General features: G+C 46.5%; 1 protein-coding gene across 4 annotated transcripts in view; it reads left to right on the top strand.

The window, feature by feature from the left end:
* Positions 1 to 22597, top strand: part of LOC137628783 (L-asparaginase 1-like) — a 303952-nt gene that overhangs the window by 236869 nt on the left and 44486 nt on the right. The window lies entirely within an intron of this gene.

The following is a 22597-nucleotide window of genomic DNA, read 5'->3' as shown; positions in this document are numbered from 1 at the left end:
ATTCTAGCGCGAGCTGGAAAATACGGCAGAAAAACCTTAACAAGGTCGTTTACAACTGAGCAGGTAGTTGTCCACCTGTTAGCGGTGGGGGACAGCCGGTGGGTAGCTACTGTTCACCTTCAATCGAATTCTAGCAATCGCAGTGGTAACACTGCTGCTCCTGTTTTGTTTGAATGGCAGACTAGCCTTTCTTTATTGTGTTTTGGATTAATTCTGTTTTTTCTTTTCTTTGCTAGATGTGATGTCCTCTATTATGAGGAAGTATCCCAGGGTTCTCCCGAAATCCTGTGGTACCTTTATGTCGCTGCCGGAGGTGGATCCTCATTCCCTATGTCCTGCGTGCAGAGGTCATAGGTGTTCTAAAGGCTCCTCCTGCCAAGTATGTAGAGTGGTCGCCATCTTAGTGGGAAAAGTTCGAGAAGAGGAAGAAGAAGAAATCCAAGAGGGACTCTTTACCTCCAGGTTCGCCGTCGAAAGGTAAGGAGTCTCGGGCCTCTTATTCAGCCTCTCGTTCTCTCCCTTCTGACTCTTCCTTGCCTCCCTCCTTTTGTGGGGAAATTGGGGAAGAGTGGCACCATTAATTTAACCCCCATTCCTCTTGGTCAGGCGGATCACATTGCCTCCCCCAGTGGGGCAATATTTTTCACCACCGAGAATGACTCCGTTACCACCTCCATTCCAGATCATGTACGAGCGGTATGGCCTGCCCTTGGACTTCCTGGTTCTCCTTCGGAGGAAGTTTGGAACCAGTTCCTCGTGGGCAAGGTGGTGCCTCAGGTCCCTTCTGTTTTGGAACCCTTGGGAATTCCGGACCTTGCCTACCTCCCGTCAACTCAGTCGGCGCCCGCTGAAGTTTCAGTGGACGTAGTAACGAAAGCTCCTGCAACGCCTACTTCTCACTCTGTTTGCGCTTCTACAAAATCACAGCGTCGCAAGCGCAAACATCGCAGTACCTCCCCCTCCTCCTCGTCATCGTCCTCGTCCTCTCCCTCTTTGGAGGCTAGGAGGGAGAGAGAGTAGAGGAAACGGAGAGCTCGCTCTTCTTCGCCCAGACGTTCTTGCCGGAGAGACAGGTGACATAGGAAGAGACATCATCGTTCTCGCTCTTCCTCGCCTTCTGTCTCTTCACGAGACGTCTCGCCGCAAGACTATAAGAGCTCTCGTCACAAACCTAAGAGCGCTTCCTCGCGTCATCGTTCTGCCTCGCTGTCGTCTTCCTCTCGCGAGGGATCATCTAAGTGCTCTAAGCGCTTCAAGAAAAAGAGTGCTACGTTACGTTCTTGCTCTTTGTCACAAGAGAGCTCTCCAAAGCGTAATAAGCGCTCCCTTGAGAAGCTCCACGATTTTTCAACTAATTGCGCCAGGAGCGTGGTCAAGGGCAAAGCGCGCCCTGACCTCGAACCCTCTCCTTCACATATTAGTTTGAGGATCTCCGATCGCTCTAGGAAAGTCAGAAAGAGCACTTCTCCTCACCTTCGCTCCGTATCATCAGAGAAGAGCGCTTTCGCCCTTCGACTTCGCGATCCCGCAAGTCTCCGGTCATACTGTTGTGGGGTCAATCACCTCGCCCTCATGTTTCAGACAGGACAACCCCCCCCCCCCCCCCCCCCCCCCGGTTCCCTTGCTCCCTAATGAGTTACGGAATACGAGCCTCTCAAAAACCTCGGAAGAAGACGCAGGAGTTCAACCCTTCTTCTCTTCTGTTAAGAGCAGAGGGAAAAGGGAAGGACATCCATCTTCAGATCGCCGATCAATTCGACCTCTTCCACCCCGTACTTCAGACCTTTCATAGAGAAGGAATCTCTATGAATCCCATTAGGACAGTATCGATAATTCGGTCACCTTCTCCTAGACCGTTGACTTCCACGCAAGGTCAGGCGCTCGCGGCGCCATTATCCAGCGCTCAGCCTTCCCCTGTAACAATGGTAATATGGTCTCCTACTTCGCCGTTACCTCCAGACTCTGACTTCTATCGCCCTTCCCCCTGTAATAACTTGCGAGGAATTAGCGCAGCCTGAGGATTCCTCGGAAGAGCAACTGTCAAAGGACTTAGTCCTCCTATTTTATGGCTTTAAGAACTGTGTAATATCTCAGGCCTCGGCGATCTACATCTGTCTCCTCGACATACTGACGCTCCAGCTTTAGACAGGCTGTGTCGTCCTCCACCGAACCCTAAGACCAGAATTGAACTTCCCTGGTCTGTCCACACTGCAGGCCGTCTGAGGAAGGTCTCGCAGGCGGTCTCGGGAGAAACGGGTTCCTTGAAGTCTCAGGGATCCCATAAACTTTTACAATTCCCATTTACGAGGCAAAAGCACTTTTACAAGGTCAGAGACGCCAACCCTTCTCCTCTGACCTTAGATCCCCTCATGGCGAGGCTCACACCTGGCTGCTCTTCGGAGAGACACTCTACTCTTCCAGTCTCTTTCACAGCCACAGAAGCATCGGCAATGGAAGTGGCTTCAATGTCCCTTCTGGAGGCTTTATCTTGGTTTGACACGTGATCTGGTACAGTCGGCTACCTAGCGAGTCACGAGGACCTGTCAAACCAAGACTCCATGCAGTCCCTACAGGAAATCCTAGCTGCTGGGGCCAAGACAATGGACTTCCTAACTGCTACAATAGCGACTATGTGGGGCAATTGGGTCCTCAAATGGAGGGAATCAGTAGTTTCCAGACTTCATAGGAGCATCGGTAAGGCCGAAAGATCGGATTTGAGAAACTTGGACCTTCTACAACCTCTCCTCTTTTCTAAGCAAGCAGTTCCTCTACCTTAGATACTTGAAGGAAAGAGGCGCAGGACACCGCGATGCAAAACGGTGCCTCCTTTTGCGCAGTGTAACAGCAGCCAACTCCACAACCTAAGACCACAACCGCGGTTCCACTCCCCAGCTAAGAGGAAAGTTGGCTCCTCCCAAGGCTAAAGGCAGAGGGAGGAACCCTAGACAGACATAGAGTCTCGGCTCCCCACTTCCAGTGCGTGGGGGGTGCCTGCAGGGGAGTTGGAGGAGGTAGAAAGCTATGGGGGCCATGCAATGGACCATCAAGGTGCTTCGTTGGGGTACCGCATCCCCTTCATAGGCTCTCCGCCTCCGATCTCATCCTCCCAGGTCCCTCGGAATTGCGGGAAACAGCAAGCCCCAGCTCAGGAGATCCAGAGGTTGCTTCTAAATGGCGCCATCCAACAGGTCCCCAACACCTTCCCGGGGTTTTTCAGTCGCCTCTTTTTGGTAGAGAAAGCCTCGAGGGGTTGGAGGCCAATAATCGATCTCTACCTTGGATCAGTTTGTGAAGCAGACTCCATTCAAAATGGGGACAGCAGCCTCCGTGATCCAAGCGGTGCGTCCAGGAAACTTTATGGCAATCCATCGCTCAACTCTGAAATTCCTGAGTTCAAAATCGTATTCTTCGGCCTCTCAACCGTCCCACAGGTGTTTACAAGGGTTTTTGAACTCTTTTCCTCCTGGGCATACAGCATGGGATATGCCTGCTAAGGTATCTAGAATATTGGCTACTCCTGGCCTCGTCCAGGGAACAAGCTCTGGATCACCTGAGAAGGCTTCTCAACCTTTGCAAGGATCTGGGGATCCTTGTAAACGTAGAGAAATCTTGTTTGATTCCAACTCAAGTCATGAACTATCTGGGGATGTCCATCAACACCCAGGTAGGGAGGGTGTTCCCTTCGGAAGACAGACTTCTGAGACTGAAACAATCCGTCGCCCAACTATTGTCTCCACTTCCTCCTCCAGCCAATTTGTGCCAGTCTTCTGGGCCATCTGTCCTCCCTGGAAAAAACTAGTTCCAGGTGGAAGATCAAGAATGCGAAGTTTCCAGTGGCATCTGAAGACCAATTGGTCCCAAAACAACGATTCCCCATTCTTGCCAGTGGAGGTTCCAGCTCTGGTGATAAAAGATCTTCAGTGGTGGTCAGCCAGAAAGAATACCCTGGCGGGCATTCCCCAGGCCCGAAGTTAGCATCAGGAGTCTGGTCTCTGATAGAACAAAATCTTAATATAAATCACCTGGAATTGTTAGCAGCCTGGAAATGCCTAAAATACTTTGTAGAAGATCTATAAGGACGAGAGGTGGTGCAGATGAGCGACAACTCCACAGTCGTCTCGTACATCAACAAGCAAGGGGGTACTCTGGCAAGAGACACCTGTCTGCTAGCGGTACAGATTTGTCAATGGGCTGAAGATCACGACATTTCTCTCACAGTCAGGTTTATTCCGGGTTGGAGAAACATCATGGCGGATCAACTAAGCAGGCATCACCAAGTGTTGAGTGGCAAATGGCCTTTGGATCCTCGAGTAGCGAAGGCAGTAATAACTTTGTGGGGTTTCCCCACAATAGACCTGTTCGCCACTTCTCTGAATGTGAAACTTCCCCGCTTCGTGTCCCCAGTTCCAGATCAGCCGGCAGCGATCCAGGACGCCCTTCAACAGTCTTGGGACAACCTGGACGCATACGCTTTCCACCCTTTTGCCTGCTTAGAAGGGTGATCAACAAATTCAAGACCTCTCTGAACTGCATGCTAACCGTAATAGCTCCGGCATGGCCAAGCAGAGAATGGTACGCAGACCTTCTTTCCCTGCTGGTTCAGGTCCCAAGGTTTCTTCCTCCAGAACCCCTTCTGTTGACGCAGCCACACAGTGGTGTCCCCCACGGGAGAATTCCCTTACTGAAGCTTCACGCCTGAAGGCTGTCCAGTCACTCCTCGGACGCAGAGGCTTTTCAGAGAAAGTGGCTGAGCACATGTCCAGGCACCTGCACCAATCTTCCACAAACCTCTACCAAGCAAGATGGAGAGTGTTTGTAGCTTGGTGTTGAAGGCGAGGCGTGTCTCCACTCGATCCCTCTCTTCCTTTAGTGGCGGACTTCCTTTTGTATCTCAGGGAGGAAATGCTCCTCTGTCTCGGCAATTAAGGGCTATCGCTCAGCCTTGAGCCTCATCTGTAGACTGAGAGGGGTTGACCTTTCTACTTCAGAAGATATCACCTTGTTGATTCGAGGTTTTGAGAGATCTTGCCCCCCAGTTGAGATTAGACCACCACCTTGGGACGTGTCCCTGGTCTTACGTTCCTTGAAAGGTCCACCCTTTGAGCCCTTAAATAGGATCTCGGACTACTTTCTAACCCTTAAGACAGTCTTCCTAGTAGCTCTGGCCTCAGCTAAAAGGGTCAGTGAACTACATGGTCTCTTACGACGTCACCCATTCTAAAGGAGGGGGAGAAGTCTCTCAACTTCATGCCAGGCTTTAAGGCCAAAACTCAGAATCCTTCATCGGTCGATGAGAGGTTTCGAGAATTTCAATTTTCCAGCCTCGATAAGGTAACACATGATACAGACCAATTGTTACTGTGCCCAGTCAGGGCGCTAAGGAAATACCTGAAGCACACCTGACCTTTCAGACCACGTCTCCGTCATCTCTTCTTCAGTACCAACAAGGTAAAGATGAGAATCTCTTGCAACACCATCTCTTTCTGGCTCAAGAAAGTTATTGCGAGAGCCATTCACGGAGACCCAGAGGCAGCACAATCCAAAGCCCATCAAGTTAGTGGGGTGGCTGCTTCACTGGCGTTTAAGAGAAATTTCTGAGTCTCCCAAGTTTTAAAAGCTGGGGTCTGGAAACGCCACTCTACATTCACCACTCGCTATTTGAGCGATGCGACACAAGTCTCTAGACACCTTTTCTATAGGGCCTATTGTGGCAGGTCAACAGGTGCTGTAACTACCTTACGCACTTTCAGGGGACAGTAGCCATTGGTTGAGGATCCTGTGTTACACTAGGTTTTAAGAAGGACATCCATCTATCCTCTTAGTTTCCTTCTCCCTCCAGTCTGGGTATCCTAGTCTGTAGCCAGTTTCAGCTGGACTCGCCAATGGAAATAAGGTATGAAACAAGTCTGATTCCTCTCACAGGGTATAAGTTATACTCGTAGTCACAAGGTTTCCCCTTTTCAAGGTCGGGGGAATCCTAAGTATGAATGTTCCTGACCCACTTCATCCTGAAACATTTGTTTCCATGAACCTATAAAATGTCAGTTGTGTTAAGATTATGGGGATCTACAAAGAAGATTGACAGATTTTTTTCTTCAAAAGAGTCTAGTCTGAGGACTATCTTCCCTAGGAATAGGGAACTCCTTGGCCACCCTAGCCTCAAGACTAAGTCTCCTATAGTAAAGAATGAGGGTTTGTATTTAGTGTAGAAACAAATGACAAACTTGTAACAGAGTTTGTATTTTGCCTAACATACAAACCCGAATTCTTTACACAAATATTCCCTCCATCGCCGCCCCCTAGAATAGTCCTAGCTAACAGGTGGATAACTACCTGCCTGGTCGTTAACGACCTTGTTAATGTTTTTCTGCTGTATTTTCCAGCTCTTGCTAGATTATTTTCCTGTAGTAAAGAATTCGGGTTTGTATGTTAGGAAAAATACAAACTCCGTTACAAGTTTGTAATTTTTCTAAGATAATTAATTTAGAACTATATAATTTCAAAGATAATGAGCTTGAAAGGTATTAAATTTGGCATTCCAAGAATATAAGTAATTGCGATTACTGAAATGGGGTTTCGGTTTTTGTGTGGGTTATTATTGTTGATTATTAACAAAATTATGAATATCTGTTTTATGGGCAGAGTTAGCCTTTTCCAAAACGGGTGTTTCCACTAGAGTTAAACTTATTTAAGTATACTGAATGCTATAATCTTCTGATAGGTATATTACAGGAGAAGATTGGTATAAAATTAAAGATACGATGCTTGACATAAATGTTTGTTCTATTAAGTTGCAATTAACTAAATTGCTTGAGAAAACAAAAGTTTGTTGAAAGTTTATTAAAGATAAAGAATTTTTCAGTTTTTGGTGGTCTGGGCACATTGCAAAATCAACTATAGAGTTAATTAGATAAAAGTGATTTATTGTATTAAATGTCTTTATACTTCTTACTATGCTAATGATAAATTCTGAAATGTGGGGAAAAAGTTATATTTGAAAGCTTAAGGTTTAAGCTTAAATTTTCCTTTGATATTCTATAATAAACATTAATAGATTATATATTGCTTATTGCCTCTTATATAATAATTCTACTATAATTACTATAATTTTGATAAGCCATGGATAATTTGCATGTTCTTGAAGTTAAGTGTCCTTACAAAGTGTGGATAATATTTCGTAAATTTTTCCTCCAAGAAAAAATTAATTCATAAATGGTTATAGATACTTAATAGACAAAATATGCTTGTGCAATCAGGACTTTGAATGTACTTACAGTAGATGTATAGAGAAAAGTCTCCTTAAGATATTTTCCAAACCGACAGGGTCCTCCGTCCCTACTTTGGCTAAGATGCGTGAGAAGGGTAAAATCTCTCTGGCGCAGAGTAACTGATAGCAGTGGATGTAATTATGAGCATTCTATAGCATTAGATGTAACTAAACATTTTGATTGCAATTGATAGAATTGAATGTACATCCACAAAGTTATATCATAGCTTATGCAATTACATAACTTGCGTAGGATCACAGTTATCTTAAATGTACGGTTTCGTTTCATAAAATTTTAATTGTATTCAAAGACTTGTCAAGGCACCATCATAATCATAATTTTCATTGCCAATATCTCCATAGTTAATTCCTTTTCCTTTTACTTTTAAGATATTTGGGTATTGTCATCTAGGTAAATGTTTTACTTCACAAGTTTTGTAATTTTTACCAACTGTCTACATCATCATCATCTTCATCACTTATGTATTGTAACATTTAGCTGTAATTCACTTAAAGGAACTTTATTAACACATTGGCAAAGCATTGAAATTAATTGAACCAAAAACAACAGACATTAACTATTTTTTCAAAACGATCCAACTAGCGGATTCATTATCCGATCATAATTACAACTAACTGCTATTCTTATGCCAAATGGAAATGTAAAATTCAGTATTTTGTAAACTCATTTTCAAATATATGGAGTCTTAGTTAAATTTGTGAGAATTTAAGATGTTGAACCTTATTGTTATTTGTATGCTGAATTGACTACTTAAAATTGCTAATGAGGATGGCATTAATTTCTTAGAATTGACTTGGTTAATTTCATTCTGGTCTTGTGAATCTCTCTCTCTCTCTCTCTCTCTCTCTCTCTCTCTCTCTCTCTCTCTCTCTCTCTCTCTCTCTCTCTCTCTCTCTCTCTCTCTCTCTCTCTCATCAAGAAATTATTCATCTCGCTACTAATGTTTGTTGATTTAATCTCACGTAGAAAATTCAAATTAACGTGACATAAATTAGTTTCAAAGAGGCAAGATAGCAATTATGCATTTGGATACACAATCAATTATCCAATTGCATATTCACATATCACTTACACAGATGCATCACTTAATTTATGGTTTATTTGTAGAAAAATTACGTAGATAATCTTAAACTTGAAAAAGAATTGTAAAATCCATTTCCTATCTAAAAATTGGATTACTGTATATGTTATCTAAATAAGTAATTTGCATTATATGTTATCTAAATAATTAATTTGCATTATATGTTATCTAAAATAATTAATTTGCATTACTGTATATATCTAAATAATTGATTTGCATTACAGTATATGATATCAAAATAATTAATTTGCATTATATGTTATCTAAATAATTGATTTACAAAGTCTATGGTTTTACGAAGTCGCATCTTCTGTGTTAATCTTCTAGAAAGAAAAATTATCCTTATTTGAAATTATTGTAAATTTATATGCCAAGGCATAGACTAAGAATTGCCAATGTTCCAGTTTTTACTCCTCAAATATCAGATATTCATTCCAAATATAGCAGTCATTTATAAGTATTTTCTTTTTGGGCTCAAGCCATGGCGTCCTGATGGAAGGTTCCTGTTTGGTAGCTTCCTTGGGTATAAGACTACTAAGATATTCCCAGAGAATTTAACCACAGGTTATCACAGAATTCTAACTTCTGGAGCGAGTATCTCAAAGGTTTCCCTTTAAGACATCGTAATACAACAGGGGACACGCATGTCTGGTCGTGCCACATAGCTATCTCCACCCCGAACAGAGTTAACGCTTCGGTGTGTAAGGGCTGAGAATAGCTGGGAGCCGTTCCACAGCTAATCTCACTCGTGGCTACTACTGATACTCGAGACGTAAACAAACGGACGCCATTGCTCTAATGACGTCACGAGCGTCTTCATCCTTTGTTTAGTAGCTGCCCTACTGAGACGGATTTTCCCTTGTGTGAACTTTATCGTTTTGCATCTTCGCTATGTCGTTACCTTCAGCCTCGCCTTCTTCTGGAAAGTTGAGTACAAGGTTCCAGTATTGTTTAATTAAGCTCTGGCCGTAAAGTAAATATTATTTTGCGAAATAATTGATGTTTTGTGGCAGAGCTGTGCCTCTACCGGACCCGCCATTTTATGGCGTCGTTGTTGTTTTGCATGTCTTATTTAGTTAGCCACAACAACGCTTCCGGCCTTATATACTAATTGAATACATTAGTTTATTTAGTCTTCATAGCTAGGAACTTTTATTTCGTGTTTAGACGCTTTTATCGGTCATCGATTGACCTCATACCAGTCGGCTACTATAGCCCCCAGGCCAGGAGCCTATATACAAGTGTTCATGCATGATTTATCAGTGATCCTAGACTAAGTTATGAAGATAGTGGCATTATTATTTTACAATACTTTTGACTAGTGATGCAAATGTTTTCGCCTTCAGGGACCATATAGGGGATAGGCTAGTCAGTGATTCTTACTAGCCTAACCTAACCTTAGGACCCCTATATGCTTCCTTCATCCCCTGCCTTGGCATTCCCTCTAATTAGCCTTGATCCCTTTTCTGAGTAAAGGGATTCATTGTCTAATAGAGTATTATATCGCCTCTCAGTCCTCCCTAAAGGAATGAACCCCCTTTAGGATTGCGTCTGAGAGTGAGGTTAGGCTAGCCTACCTCTATGGCTAGGATAGTCTGCGACTTTCCTGCGATAGCGATACGTCTTCTTCCTTGCCTAGTTCAGGACTTTTAGCCCTGATCTAGGTCGGGTTAGGAAGGTTTCTCTGTTCCATGCTGAAACTGTACTCTTGCACCGTTTTAGCCGATCAGCCTAATCTTAGGTTAGGGAGTGTCCTCCCTTCCCTTTGTGGCCGCTCTGGTACAGAAACCCTTCCTGGGAAGACCCCTCTCTTCTCCCTCCCCACCTATCTCTTGTATAGCCTAGCCTATGCTTAGGTTAGTTTATACTCATCTGTCCCCTGTCCTACAACTCCTCCTTAGGGTGGATGAGTAGGGCTACCCGAGCTTCCTTGTGCAGTCCGCTCTGGTACATATACCTTCATAGTGTCCTATAAGGTTAGTTCCTAGTGTAGCTCTGCATAAGGGAGTCTCCCCCCCCCCCATCTTGGGTGTTCCCTAGTCCTCCCTTGGGCTACCTGCTCCCGGTCCCTAGTGACCCCTGCATATGGATGATAGAGCCTGTCTCTATCATGGGTACACCCCCTCAGGGAGGGGGAGGGATGTCTGGAACCCTGAAGGTACTTCCTGCATCCTTCCCCCCCTCCCCCTGTCTCTCTATCTATCTGGGTGCCGGTCTCTTGCCGCCTCTTATGCCGGCAATACCTGCCTCTTGGTGACTTCCCTACCCTTGCCGCCAGCCCCCCGTGTTCCGAGGGACTGCCGGCTGCCGCCGGCTAATACCGGCGGCTCTCCTACTCCTATCTAATCGTCCGCTTGCCGGTCGATCTCCGGAGTGCCGGCATATACTGCCGGCAACCCGATAATACCTGTACCATCCTTACCCCAGTCACCAATCCGACATCCTCCGGCTGCCGGAGCCGCCGCTCCCTGCCGGCGTGCCGCCGTTGTGCCGGCGGCCGCCATCCTGGTATCTAACTGACTTTTGAAAATTGTCTGTTCTAATGCCAGAATCTATGCTGGAGCGAGCTCCGGCGTGCCGGCGGCTTGCCGGATACCCCGGAGGCGTCAAGAATACTTGCACCCCCTCTCTGTAGCTATCATAAGACTAAGATAGCCCTACCTGGCAAATAGATAAGCTGCTTTGCTTCTAAGATCAGTACCTAGTACTGCTCTATTAGTGATCATGCTGTCTCTTTGCATTCTTCTATTTCCAGCATGCTATGTGCATCTTAGCACGGCTGGTTGCCAGAAGCAGTTACCCTTAATGAGACCTTCTGGCTCTTATCTGGGAACCGAATGAATTCGATCCCAACCTTGTCCTTGGCTTTCCATGGAGTTCCAATATAATGGGAATCCTAGGAAACTATATCCAATGATCTCGGTCATTTGGATTATCCCAGGACCAAGCCTATGGTAACCAGCCGGGCGAGATGCATGGAGCGTGTTCTCCTTTACTGTTTCACTCTCTATGCATCACACCTTATATAAGTTAAAATTAATGATTAATATTAACTTAATTTAAGAGCCATTCCTATGACTCCCCCATACTCATTTTCTCTTTCTTCCACAGGAGGAGCAGATGAAGTGCGATTTCGCATACTGTGCCGTGAAACGCTCCCAGTTTTACGGACATACGGCGTGCAGGACTCACGCCCCTTGCTCAGACAAGAGAGGGGATTGGAAGTTCTGGAATCCACTGGATTGTACGGTCTGCCAGGCCTACCTAGTTGAGGCCTTCCATAACCCTCCCTCAGCGGAGGTTAGAGACATTGCTCGTGAGAAACTGCGCAAGTGGGTGCGTGGTTTTCAGAGGAATGCCACTGGACCGTACCTGGCCACCGAAGAACTGAGGTCCCTGCTGTTCCCTAAGGCCTCCCCTGATTCAGTGGTTCCAAAGGAAGCAATCCCCACTGTCCAAATTACGGTGGAACCTGATGTGGTCATGGCTCAGTCCATGCACGAGTGTCGCCTAGATTCCGAAGAGGATGAACAGATCTCTGACGTCTCGGAAGACACGGAGAAGACGCTTATGGCTCAAGGAGCCGAAGAGGACGAAGACAAGGTGGAATACACCGAGTCGGAGATTGGAGCTACTCCCTCGTCCATCCCTCCGCCTACTCCTACACCGACGGATGTGTCCATTCCGTCTACCTCCTCGACCCCGGATCCTTCTTCCTCTACACAAGAACTGATCCGACTGATTAGAGCTGTCATGGACGACAGACTGAAGGAGAACCAGGAGTCCATCAGGTCTATGATTGGATCCAGAGAACCGAAGAAGATCTCGGTTAAGGATCTCCCAGCTTGCTCTCATGCCAACCCGTGGAGGTATGCAGAGCATATGGTTATTGCGACCGGCAGGATATTTGTTAGTGACAAAATCGGCACGGTCCCGTTGGAAGATGTGGAATTCTTCCCAAGCTTCGAGGCCTACCCGGACTGTTACGTCCGGCTTCGTTCTGAACCTGCCTCGAAGGAGGAGACCGAACCTAAGGAAGAGATAGTGTTCGATCTCGCAAAGGCCCAGGCTATGCTAGCCTCCGCATTTAAGAGCAGGGGCTTTACCTGCTCTAAGCTTCCTGCCTTGAGCAAGAAGCATCCTACTTATGTCGCTCCCGACACTGCGATTCTTCCATTTTTGGAAAAGGCCTTGGCTGCATGCCTTAAGGCGGCGGAAGAAGGGAAACCCTGCCCTGCACTGGAGGAGTGCAGACCCTTCTCCATCGTAACGCCCCCTGACACTAGACAATGGAAAGATGTCCAACATACTTTCGTTGTGGGTAGGCTTGATCCTGACGTTGCCGGACGTCAGTTTAATGAAGACCTCCCTAAGCTCAATGATCACCTCCTTCGCCGGGAACAAGACACGAAGGAGAGGCTTGCAGCGTCTCTTTCTCATCAAGTCCAACTTGAAGTTATGGCCTGTGACACAGCAGTACCCGATCACTACATGGTACTGGCCAAATCCCACTTACTGACGGTAATGAAGGACTTGTACCATTTCATAAAGGCTCGTAGAGCCTGTCGTGAATTCGTGTTTGTCGGTGCCACCGTGAAACACGAACCCCGGAGGCTGATTTCCTCCAACATCTGGGGAAAGCACCTGTTTCCTTCGGACCTTGTCAAGGAAATAACGGACAGAGCCGCCACGGAGAATAGGAACCTTCTCCACAAGTGGGGCATGTCCAGGAAAAGGAAAACCTCTCAGGACGATGGACCTCAGCCTAAGAGGAAACCTCAGAAACCGAAACCCCAGCAACGTCAACAAAGACGTCAGTTTCCGGGACCCGCTACCTCCCAAGTGGTTGCCCAACCACAACAGACCTTTCAATTGGTCCCCCAACCGGTGTTGTCACAGTCACCGGTCTTCACCCCTGCCTTTGAACAGCCATCCACTACCTTTCATGCCAGAGGTAGAGGCTCGTCCAGGGGTGCAAGCAGAGACGCCTCTCGTCGTCCCTCCAGAGGTAGAGGAGGAAAGGGAGCTAGCGGCCGAGGCAACAAGTCCTCGGGACACCAGAAGCAATGAAGTGCTTCCGGTGGGAGGAAGACTCCGCCAATTCCAGGATCGTTGGACCTTCGATCCTTGGGCACACAGCATCATCAAGAACGGTCTAGGCTGGAGTTGGGTGCAACCACCCCCAATCTTCCAGCGGTTCTTCCAACAATCGACCCCCATTCTGGAAGAATATGTTCTAGACCTCTTGAACAAGAAGGTGATAAGGAAGGTAAAGTCCACCAGGTTCCAAGGGAGACTGTTTTGCGTTCCCAAGAAGGACTCAGACAAGCTCAGAGTCATTCTGGACTTATCCCCCCTCAACAAGTTCATAGAGAACAACAAATTCAAGATGCTGACGCTTCAACAAATAAGGACCCTTCTGCCTCAAGGTTCCTACACGGTCTCTATAGACCTGGCGGATGCCTATTGGCACATTCCAATGAACCATCACGCTTCCTCCTACCTAGGATTTCGACTCCAAAGGAAAAGCTACGCCTTCCGGGCCATGCCATTCGGCCTCAATGTGGCCCCTCGGATCTTCACAAAGCTGGCGGATGCCATAGTACAACAGCTCCGCCTAAGAAACGTCCAGGTGATGGCCTACCTCGACGACTGGCTAGTCTGGGCTCCATCGCCCGAAGAGTGTACAAAGTCTTGCGACGAAGTTACCCAGTACCTAGAACACCTGGGATTCAAGATCAACGAGAAGAAATCTCGCCTCTCTCCAGCTCAGAAGTTTCAGTGGCTGGGAATCCACTGGAATCTTCAGTCACACCGCCTTTCCATCCCCCAGAAGAAAAGGAAGGAAATAGCAGGGTCTGTCAAGCGACTACTGAAATCCAAACGCATTTCAAGACGACAGCAGGAACGAGTTCTAGGCTCTCTACAATTCGCCTCAGTGACAAACCCAGTGCTTCGTGCACAGCTAAAGGATGCCGCGGGAGTCTGGAGACGATCGGCATCCATCGCTCGAAGAGACCTCAAGAGACGGCTTCCAAACAGACTTCGACGCCTCCTAAAGCCGTGGTCGGAAGCAATGGCCCTGAAAAGGTCCATTCCTCTCCAACACCCTCCTCCATCACTCAACATCCACACGGATGCCTCACTGGAGGGCTGGGGAGGTCACTCCCACCTGAAACAAGCTCAAGGGACCTGGTCTCCACTATTCAAGACGTTCCACATAAACATCTTGGAGGCCATGGCGGTCCTTCTTACTCTGAAGAAGCTATCCCCGCCGCCCTCGATCCACATCCGTCTAACCCTAGACAACTCGGTGGTAGTTCGTTGTCTCAATCGCCAGGGCTCAAGATCGCCCCAGATAAATCAGGTGCTTCTCCCAATCTTCCGTCTGGCGGAGAAGAAGAAGTGGCACCTGTCTGCAGTTCACCTACAAGGATTCCGCAACGTGACAGCGGATGCTCTATCTCGGACAAACCCGATAGAGTCGGAATGGTCTCTAGACGCAAGATCATTCTCCTTCATCTCTCATCAAGTCCCAGAACTTCAGATAGATCTCTTTGCAACGAGCGACAACAATCAACTTCCTCTGTACGTAGCCCCGTACGAGGACCCCAAAGCAGAAGCGGTGGACGCCATGTCACTGGACTGGAACAGATGGTCGAAGATATACCTGTTCCCTCCCACCAACCTTCTGTTGAAAGTCCTCTCCAAACTGAGAACCTTCAAAGGGACAGCGGCCCTAGTGGCTCCCAAGTGGCCCCGGAGCAACTGGTACCCCCTGGTCCTGGAGCTGCAGCCCAAGCTGATCCCTCTCCCGGGCCCAGTTCTCTCTCAACAAGTACAGAAGTCGACTGTCTTCGCTTCATTATCGAAAATCAAGGACCTTCATCTCATGATTTTCTCTCCCTTGCCGCAAAGAAGAGGTTTGGGATCTCGAAGAAAAGTCTAGACTTCCTAGAGGAATACAAGACCGAATCCACGAGACGGCAATATGAATCATCCTGGAGGAAATGGGTCTCCTTTGTTAAAGCAAAAAATCCTAAAGAAATCACCATTGATTTCTGTATGTCCTTCTTCATTCACCTTCATGGACAAGGATTAGCAGCCAATACGATTTCAACCTGCAAATCGGCTTTGACTAGACCAATTCTATATGCTTTCCAAATTGATCTGTCTAACGACATCTTTAACAAACTGCCGAAAGCATGTGCTCGCCTACGCCCAGCACCCCCTCCGAAACCGATCTCCTGGTCACTAGACAAGGTGCTCCATTTCGCCTCAAACTTGGACAACGATTCATGCCCCCTCAAGGATCTGACTCAGAAAGTTATATTTTTATTTGCTCTCGCCTCGGGAGCTCGAGTCAGCGAAATAGTGGCATTATCAAGAGAAGAGGGACACATCCTGTTTGCTGATTCAGGAGAAGTGACCCTCTCCCCTGATCCGACGTTTCTCGCCAAAAATGAATTACCCACCAAAAGATGGGGCCCTTGGAGAATATGCCCCCTGAAGGAGGATGTCTCTCTATGTCCAGTAGAGAGCCTCAAGGTCTATCTTCGCAGAACTTCAAACTTTGGTGGAGGCCAACTCTTCAAAGGAGAAACATCGGGCAGCGACCTGTCACTGAAACAATTAAGAGCGAAAATCACCTACTTCATTCGCAGAGCGGATCCGAACAGTACACCCGCTGGTCATGATCCTAGAAAAGTGGCATCTTCTCTGAACTTCTTTCAGAGCATGGACTTTGAGAGCCTTAAAAACTTTACGGGCTGGAAGTCCTCGCGAGTTTTCTTTAAACATTATGCGAAACAAGTGCACGAAATCAAACATTTTGTGGTAGCCGCAGGTAGCGTTATGAAACCTGCACCTAACTCTGCGTAGAACAGTGAGTTATTTGGGACTCTAACTCTTCGGGTGCCTATGTTGACCCTCGAGTGATTCATAGTGATGTCTAAAAACACTTAGTGCTTTTATAACTGTTCTTATCCCAGGTGAAATGTCATAGTGTTACACAAGTGCCGCATGCCTTGAGCATGATGTGTTATTTAAAGACTTGCGTTCCTCGAGAACGAGTACCTACTAATCCTGAAATTCCCTTTCAGATTCAAGAGCAAGCCTTTATTTCTATGTACATTATTATTACTGTAAATGAACTTTACTTTTGCTGTAAATTATTTAATTTCTGCATTGTGAAATAAAATTTCTATTTTATTACTTATGCGTCTCTTTCAGCTCCTACTTACTATGAAATACATACTGTCATAGTTTTATTTATTCCTCCTTTCTTATGGTCATGAAGAATTTAAGATGTCTATCCTTAAATTATATTCACCTTGTCTCAGTAAGGTTCCTACTCGAATACTTACTTCTGATAATCAGGAGATGAATCCTACACACAGTGCCCAACCACCACTGACCTACTCAGAATGTTCCTATACAAATATCAAACATTCTGCTTCATCTCTAAGCTCTTAAAGAGCTCTTCTGTCAAGATGAATAGTCCTTCAATACCACTTTGACGTCGGCATAGCCCATGGGAACTTCCTACCAATGGGGGGCAGGATACTTCGTTCCTATGGTTCTTATCTAAGATTACTTTGCTATTTTGTCAATGCCTAGGCACTTAACTCTGGGGGAAAATCTACCACGATACATTGATTCTCTGGTACTCTTCCATCAGGACGCCATGGCTTGAGCCCAAAAAACGGATTTTGAGCGAAGCGAAAAATCTATTTTTGGGTGAGATAGCCATGGCGTCCTGATGGACCCTCCCTACTACTTCGTCAGTTTGTTCCCACCCTACACAATTGTATCATGGTGATGGGCAGCAACTGGCGCCAGGATAAAGACGCTCGTGACGTCATTAGAGCAATGGCGTCCGTTTGTTTACGTCTCGAGTATCAGTAGTAGCCACGAGTGAGATTAGCTGTGGAACGGCTCCCAGCTATTCTCAGCCCTTACACACCGAAGCGTTAACTCTGTTCGGGGTGGAGATAGCTATGTGGCACGACCAGACATGCGTGTCCCCTGTTGTATTACGATGTCTTAAAGGGAAACCTTTGAGATACTCGCTCCAGAAGTTAGAATTCTGTGATAACCTGTGGTTAAATTCTCTGGGAATATCTTAGTAGTCTTATACCCAAGGAAGCTACCAAACAGGAACCTTCCATCAGGACGCCATGGCTATCTCACCCAAAAATAGATTTTTCGCTTCGCTCAAAATCCGTTTATTGTGCCATGCATGTTTTATATATGTTTTGATAGCTATTTGTTTCCCTACTTACAAACCTTCCGCTATTTATTTGGATATTACTTCTAGCAGTAGCTGGAAGGCACCCATTAGATTTTAAGTGCGAGGTGGCCACTCTACCTTACCACTATAGTGGGTATGTAGGGGGCGTGGCTGGGGGCTACCCAGCCATCTATATCTACTCACGGTTCAGTGAATACACTATGAACGATGAACCACATCACTTTACTTTTGGCTGGTAGAGAGCGGACGTCTCCTCTCGCACCCTTCAAGGCTTGGCCATTTACCACTATTGCTTTACGCTCATTCTTTTCTTTACAGATATGACTCATTTCTACATGACGCTCCATTACAGGGTAATGTGGCGGTTTCCGTTGTCTATGATTGTTTGGCAAATTACTGAAAGGATTCCTCTGCGCTGACGACTCCTCTTGGGGTTTTCCTTTCCCGTTCGCGTGTTGGGTTTATTCTTCCCCCTCGGAGGGGAGGAACTTTTAATCCTTTATTTTTACCACAGCGCTTCATGACGACATCAGGTGTGAGGTCGGTGACTGAGGTGTGAGGTCGGTGATTGTGGCTGCGGCGGACGTCTTAGCTGTCGACTAGGTCTACTCCTATTCGCCTTTCCTTTGATTTCTGCTGACGAGGAGTCTTCTCGCCTTCTGCTGATCTCGTTGTCTCCTAACATTACGCATTTTTCTCTCTCTCCCTACAGGCAATGTTTCAGCGTGCATGCAGCTTCCGCCTGTTGAGGATTGAGTGATCAAGGACAATTTTCAACCAACTGCATATTCGACAATTGCCGAATTGACGTATCTTCCTTCTCCTTAACGATCACAGGGGCAAGACTCATCGCCTTGTCTTCCTGGTTGATCAGGATGTCGTTCACGACTCTAATGATTTGATCAGAACTTTTTTCTGTTCAATGGTTGTAGGGGTAAGTCTCATCAGCTCGTCTTCCTGGTCGGTCAGGATGTCGTTCGTTCCCGAGTTCGTAATTTATTCTGTTCAACGATTGCAGGGGTGAGACTGATCACCTCGTCTTCTGGCCGATCAGGATGTCGTTCACGACGATCAGATGTTAGACACCTATTAGGACATCTTATGTGACTACTATTGGTTGCCATAGAGGTCACTACGATCACGAGATCGTAGGTTATCATGATCTCGACGTTCTTCTTCTTGAAGAACACCTGTTTGGTTTTCCCTTTGGGCGATTACTCCGGCAGGATTCCCGTTAAGAAAATTCCTTCAGAGACAACTCAGAATTAAGCCTTGGCTTTTTTCTCTAGCAACACTTTGTTAACCTTCCTTTGAGATAGAACTCGTTGTAAGGAAACAGAGTGCTGCTCGGAGGTTCTCCTCCAATTGTAAATTTTGCCTTCTGAGGGAGAGTCTTTACACAACTTTTGCGCATGTTTGCACTTATGCTCAAGATAATGAGTTATATACTCACGGTTACAAGCTCACGACACTTGTGGTCTCAATCACGAGCGTTTTATGGTCATGATCACGAACTAAACGCTTGTGATCGTGACCCAGACGCTCAAGTTAGCGCTCGCGCTCATGATCATGAGTTACAGTACATGCTTATGATAGCAAGCGAGATAGTGACCTTGACTGCGACATTAGTCTTCCTCAACCTTTGAGAACGCACGATCGCGCTCAGGCTGACGAGCGTGACGCTCACGACCGGACTTGCGTTCAGGATCGCGCTCACGCTCTCAAGCAAGACTCTCACGATCGTGAGTTACACTCTCGGTCACGAGTGACGGCACGTTTGTGTGTCTAGTCGGTTTATCTTTGAAAACACTTGCGATCGCACTCACGCTCTCACGCTCGCGAGCACACTTATGCTCACAAGCACGCTCACGCTCATGAGAGTGAGTTTCACGGTCGTGAGCAAGACACTCGTGACCATGATTATGACGTTAGTGTCTTCACTAAATGAGAATGTTAAAGTAATTGCTAGCAAGACGCTTGCGGTCACACTCTCATTCACGAGCGGAATTGCACGCTCACGGCGCTCGTGACCATGATTGTGAAGCCAGTCTCTTCAACTCTAAAATACACTCTCGTGATCGCGAGCAAGATGCTCCCGATTGCTCTCGCACTCACGAGCGTGAATTATTTGCTCTCGTGGCCGCGAACGAGGATGCTCACGATTGCGAGCTGAATGCTCGTTATTGCTACCAGAATGCTCGCGATAGCACTCATGCTCACAATCACGCTCATGATCCTGAGCTACATACACAAGCACGACGCTCGTGATGGTGATCGCGAGCATCTTGTGGCCGTGATCGCGAGCTAGACACTCTTGATCACGTAAGAGCCGCTCACGACCGCGCAGTCACAAGCTCACGTGCGAAACGCTTGTAACAGCGATTGCTGTCACATAGCTCACGCTCTCCATCATGATGCACTCTTACGGTCAGGAGCACGACTCCTGTGATCATGATCGTGAGCGTCTTGTGGTAAGGTCATAAGCTACACTCTCGTGATTGCACAGAGACGATCGCGATCCTGAGTTAGACGCTCATGATCATGAGCTACAAGCCTGTATACCAGGCTAGACACACTCGATCAAGAGCTAAAAGCTCATATCGAGAGACATAACCTAACAATCATGAACTAGATGCTCAGGCTCACAAGCGAAACGCTCTTGCTTTCGTGTAAAGCATACTTTCATGCTAGATGCTCATGAGTGAGTTGCTCTCGCTTTCTTGTGAAACGCTCACGCTCTCGAGAGAGACTCTTGCTTTCGCGCGAGACTCATGAAGGACGCTCGCTCTCTTATGTGAGATGCTCACGTTCGCATATGAGATGCTCACGTTCGCATATGAGATGCTCATGCTCTTGTGCAGGATGCTTGCACTCATGAGCATGAAGCTCTTGTGCGAGGCGCTCATGTTTGAAGCAAGACGCCCTCTTTCTCGTGTAAGATATTAACGCTCTTGTGCGAGGCACCCACGTGGGAGACGCTCACAATCACGAACGGGACTCACGAGCTCACACGAGGTGTTCCAAGACGGAGATTCTATTACAGATTTCCCTTTACGACTAAATACTCCGTGGCGAGAGTCGAGTGAAGTAAATTTCTTTCCTCTTCTCTAGAGTACTATTCTTGTCATGCACTCATAAATTGCCAACTAAAAAAATCGCGCACTCTTTGGCTTGGGCAACGGAAACCTTTTGCTCGTTCATTGAGCATCTCTAATCATTGCTCTCCATAGAGAGCCGATTACCCGTAGGGGCTAATACAGCCGTCTACGGGACGGGTAGCTCTAAACTGCAGATCTTCTCCTGATCCGAAAGACAGGTCTTTCCCAGTTTGACAGTCGACCGAGAGACGTACCCTACGGGTCTCCCTCAATGTCTCTCGCTTAGGGCGAGAAACAAAGTAACATCCTATTTTGTTCCAGGCTGCTTGAACCTTAGGTTCAAGCCCTCTAACTGGGAACCTGCTGCTTGGTATCTAGGCTGTAACACAGGTAATTACTCGAGAACATATCTCGAGGAGGGTGGTGACCCAGCGCCAAGGGTATAGCACACTGGGTCAAACACTCATCATAGTTTTTCTTTTTCACGCCAGTGATTATTTTGAGGCCATACCTCAGGAAAACAATGAAGGAGTTCGTTCCTTAGGTTCAGCATGCCTCGATAACCATAGGAAGGTCAAAGGAGGTTGTAAGGATCTCATCCGTAACGGGGACTCGGGTCCTATACCAGTCACAGAATCCCTCTTCTCCTCAATAGAGATGACCCAGAGCTCTGTACGTTTTAGGGCAGAATCCGTCCATAACGTTTACAAGCACAAACCGTGCCATTGGTAGGGTGAAAATGTGTCTTCTTCACCTCACACTACCTACAAGATGTGATCCACAGAAGACCTGATATGTTTCCCTATTACTCCTGTAGTCCATAGTGCTCTCGAGCAGCTTCTTCCTGACACAAACTGTCATTGGTAGGGTGAAAATGTGTCTTCTTCACTTCTCCCTACCCACAAGACGTGACCCACAGAAGACCTGATACGTTTTCTCTATCACTCCTGTGGTGGTACACAATAAGTGGTTTAATAATAACTCAGACTCCTTGTTGGACAAGTAGCAGAAAGTTGAAGGCATTGGCTACCCGGGGTAAGACTGGGATGAATGGAAGTATGCCTGGCTCTTTTACTTTCATCATCTTCCCCTTCTTTGAGGAACAGCACCCTGAGTACCTTTGCAAAGCTGGCTTCAACCTCTGCAGGTAATAACCACTTCCCTTGGGTAACCAAGTATGTTTTGCATATAGTCATACACGTCCACAACGCCTCTTGCAAGGTAAGCCTTGGGAAACTTCTTTTCATTTCTAAGGCTCCTGTTTTAACTAGGAGAATCTTCTTACCTAGACATTCTTATATCTCAAACAACTACTTTAGTTGCTCAGGCAGCTATCATACTCGCTGGTATTGATTTGCGAGATGCAAGGTTTCCCTTGATTACAGTCTAATACTATACTAAGGAAACCCGGGTCAATGACCAAGCCAGTAGTCAGACTCGACTCCCTCCTGAGAGTGAGTCATCCAAATAAATAGCGGAAGGTTTGTTAGTATGAGAACAAATGACAAATTCGGAGATGATTTGTATTTTTCCCTAACTAATACAAACCTGTAGCTATTTATATAAATTGGCCCGCCATCACATGTCCCCCACTTAGTCCTGCTTGCAAGCAAAAAGTGAAGTGGTTTACTGAACCATGAGTAGATATAGGTGGCTGGGTAGCCCTCAGCTACCCCCCCTACTTACCCACTGTAGTGTTTGAGTAGGGTGGCCACCTCGCACTTAAAATCTAATGGCTGCCTTCCAGCTACTACTGGAAGTAATATCCAAATAAATAGCTGCAGGTTTGTTCAAATTATCTCCGAATTTGTCATTTTGATAATGATAGCATATTGATCTAGTTATTTTGAAGTTTTTAAAATAATTTCTCATTACA

Source organism: Palaemon carinicauda, chromosome 36, assembly GCF_036898095.1.
Source record: "Palaemon carinicauda isolate YSFRI2023 chromosome 36, ASM3689809v2, whole genome shotgun sequence".
In the NCBI taxonomy this organism is placed as follows: domain Eukaryota; kingdom Metazoa; phylum Arthropoda; class Malacostraca; order Decapoda; family Palaemonidae; genus Palaemon; species Palaemon carinicauda.
The sequence above is the reverse complement of the archived record's forward strand: the minus strand, read 5'-3'. Positions and strand labels throughout refer to the sequence as shown.